We start from the raw sequence: 2500 nt of genomic DNA, 5'->3' as shown, positions 1-2500 counted from the left end.
TGACCCTTGTGCTGGCTGTGCTGAGAGAAGTGCGCAGCGTTGCAATGTGGAAAGGCAGCAGCGTGCAGGCGGCAGGCTGGTGTGAGGTGGGCGGGGCTTGCAGTTTTCCTTGGGGAGGTGGAGAAGAAAAAAGAGAGCTAGGTGGGGACGGCATGAAGGGGAGCGAGTATCAGGCATATAGGCTAGAATTAGCAGGAGAAGGAGAGAAAGAGGAGGAGAAGTAGAAGTAGAAGTAGAAAAAGAGAGAGAGAAAATTGAAAACAACCGGAAAGAAGAAGTGGCGAGGGTGCTAGGGTGGCCAGCTTGAATAGGCGAGAAGACGGTGCTGCAGATGCCTACGGCCATACTAGTCTGAAAACGCCCGATCTCGTCTGATCTCGGAAGCTAAGCAGACTCAGGCCTGGTTAGTACTTGGATGGGAGACCGCCTGGGAATACCAGGTGCAGTAGGCTTTTGCGGCCAGCAGAGACTGCTCACGCCAAGCACTCTCCACACCAGAGGCAGGCCAACCTTTTGCTGCTCTCTGCGTCCTCGCCATTCCTCCCAACACTTGCCTGCGGGCTCAACTCAGGCAGGCGGCTTGGTCGGGCCATTCAGCTGCTGCAGCTTTGCCGGGCCTTTGCAACGCAGCACGGTTGTGTGCCTTGGCGTGCTGCACTTTGATGGGCCCGCCAGCTGGCCCGTGTGGCCGCAAGCCAGTGTGTCGGCAGGACGTTCTCCTAGCCTGAAGGCGCCGCATGAATGCAAGTTGTGGCATTGGGGCTGGTGTGGAAAGCGAAGGAAGAGAGAGCTGGCTTGCATTGCCTGCCTGACCCTTGTGCTGGCTGTGCTGAGAGAAGTGCGCAGCGTTGCAATGTGGAAAGGCAGCAGCGTGCAGGCGGCAGGCTGGTGTGAGGTGGGCGGGGCTTGCAGTTTTCCTTGGGGAGGTGGAGAAGAAAAAAGAGAGCTAGGTGGGGACGGCATGAAGGGGAGCGAGTATCAGGCATATAGGCTAGAATTAGCAGGAGAAGGAGAGAAAGAGGAGGAGAAGTAGAAGTAGAAGTAGAAAAAGAGAGAGAAAAAATTGAAAACAACCGGAAAGAAGAAGTGGCGAGGGTGCTAGGGTGGCCAGCTTGAATAGGCGAGAAGACGGTGCTGCAGATGCCTACGGCCATACTAGTCTGAAAACGCCCGATCTCGTCTGATCTCGGAAGCTAAGCAGACTCAGGCCTGGTTAGTACTTGGATGGGAGACCGCCTGGGAATACCAGGTGCAGTAGGCTTTTGCAGCCAGCAGTGACTGCTCACGCCAAGCACTCTCCACACCAGAGGCAGGCCAACCTTTTGCTGCTCTCTGCGTCCTCGCCATTCCTCCCAACACTTGCCTGCGGGCTCAACTCAGGCAGGCGGCTTGGTCGGGCCATTCAGCTGCTGCAGCTTTGCCGGGCCTTTGCAACGCAGCACGGTTGTGTGCCTTGGCGTGCTGCACTTTGATGGGCACGCCAGCTGGCCCGTGTGGCCGCAAGCCAGTGTGTCGGCAGGACGTTCTCTCTCCTAGCCTGAAGGCGCCGCATGAATGCAAGTTGTGGCATTGGGGCTGGTGTGGAAAGCGAAGGAAGAGAGAGCTGGCTTGCATTGCCTGCCTGACCCTTGTGCTGGCTGTGCTGAGAGAAGTGCGCAGCATTGCAATGTGGAAAGGCAGCAGCGTGCAGGCGGCAGGCTGGTGTGAGGTAGGCGGGGCTTGCAGTTTTCCTTGAGGAGGTGGAGAAGAAAAAAGAGAGCTCGGTGGGGATGGCATGAAGGGGAGCGAGTATCAGGCATATAGGCTAGAATTAGCAGGAGAAGGAGAGAAAGAGGAGGAGAAGTAGAAGTAGAAGTAGAAAAAGAGAGAGAAAAAATTGAAAACAACCGGAAAGAAGAAGTGGCGAGGGTGCTAGGGTGGCCAGCTTGAATAGGCGAGAAGACGGTGCTGCAGATGCCTCCGGCCATACTAGTCTGAAAACGCCCGATCTCGTCTGATCTCGGAAGCGAAGCAGACTCAGGCCTGGTTAGTACTTGGATGGGAGACCGCCTGGGAATACCAGGTGCAGTAGGCTTTTGCGGCCAGCAGAGACTGCTCACGCCAAGCACTCTCCACACCAGAGGCAGGCCAACCTTTTGCTGCTCTCTGCGTCCTCGCCATTCCTCCCAACACTTGCCTGCGGGCTCAACTCAGGCAGGCGGCTTGGTCGGGCCATTCAGCTGCTGCAGCTTTGACGGGCCTTTGCAACGCAGCACGGTTGGGTGCCTTGGCGTGCTGCACTTTGATGGGCCCGCCAGCTGGCCCGTGTGGCCGCAAGCCAGTGTGTCGGCAGGACGTTCTCTCTCCTAGCCTGAAGGCGCCGCATGAATGCAAGTTGTGGCATTGGGGCTGGTGTGGAAAGCGAAGGAAGAGAGAGCTGGCTTGCATTGCCTGCCTGACCCTTGTGCTGGCTGTGCTGAGAGAAGTGCGCAGCGTTGCAATGTGGAAAGGCAGCAGCGTG

At 57.3% G+C, this 2500-nt stretch overlaps 3 non-coding genes across 3 annotated transcripts; all 3 read left to right on the top strand.

The window, feature by feature from the left end:
- The first annotated feature begins 333 nt into the window (after positions 1–333).
- On the top strand, positions 334–452 carry LOC140412194 (5S ribosomal RNA). The gene has a single exon (XR_011941397.1). It is a non-coding gene; the product is annotated as a 5S ribosomal RNA (ribosomal RNA).
- A 690-nt stretch (positions 453–1142) lies between these two features.
- LOC140412192 (5S ribosomal RNA) lies at positions 1143–1261 on the top strand. Its single transcript, XR_011941395.1, has one exon. It is a non-coding gene; the product is annotated as a 5S ribosomal RNA (ribosomal RNA).
- Positions 1262–1955: 694 nt separating this feature from the next.
- LOC140414991 (5S ribosomal RNA) lies at positions 1956–2074 on the top strand. The gene has a single exon (XR_011944115.1). It is a non-coding gene; the product is annotated as a 5S ribosomal RNA (ribosomal RNA).
- Positions 2075–2500: the final 426 nt, after the last annotated feature.

This window comes from Scyliorhinus torazame, chromosome 4, assembly GCF_047496885.1.
Source record: "Scyliorhinus torazame isolate Kashiwa2021f chromosome 4, sScyTor2.1, whole genome shotgun sequence".
NCBI lineage: Eukaryota > Metazoa > Chordata > Chondrichthyes > Carcharhiniformes > Scyliorhinidae > Scyliorhinus > Scyliorhinus torazame.
Note: the sequence above shows the minus strand (reverse complement) of the source record. Positions and strands in the feature narration are given on the sequence as shown.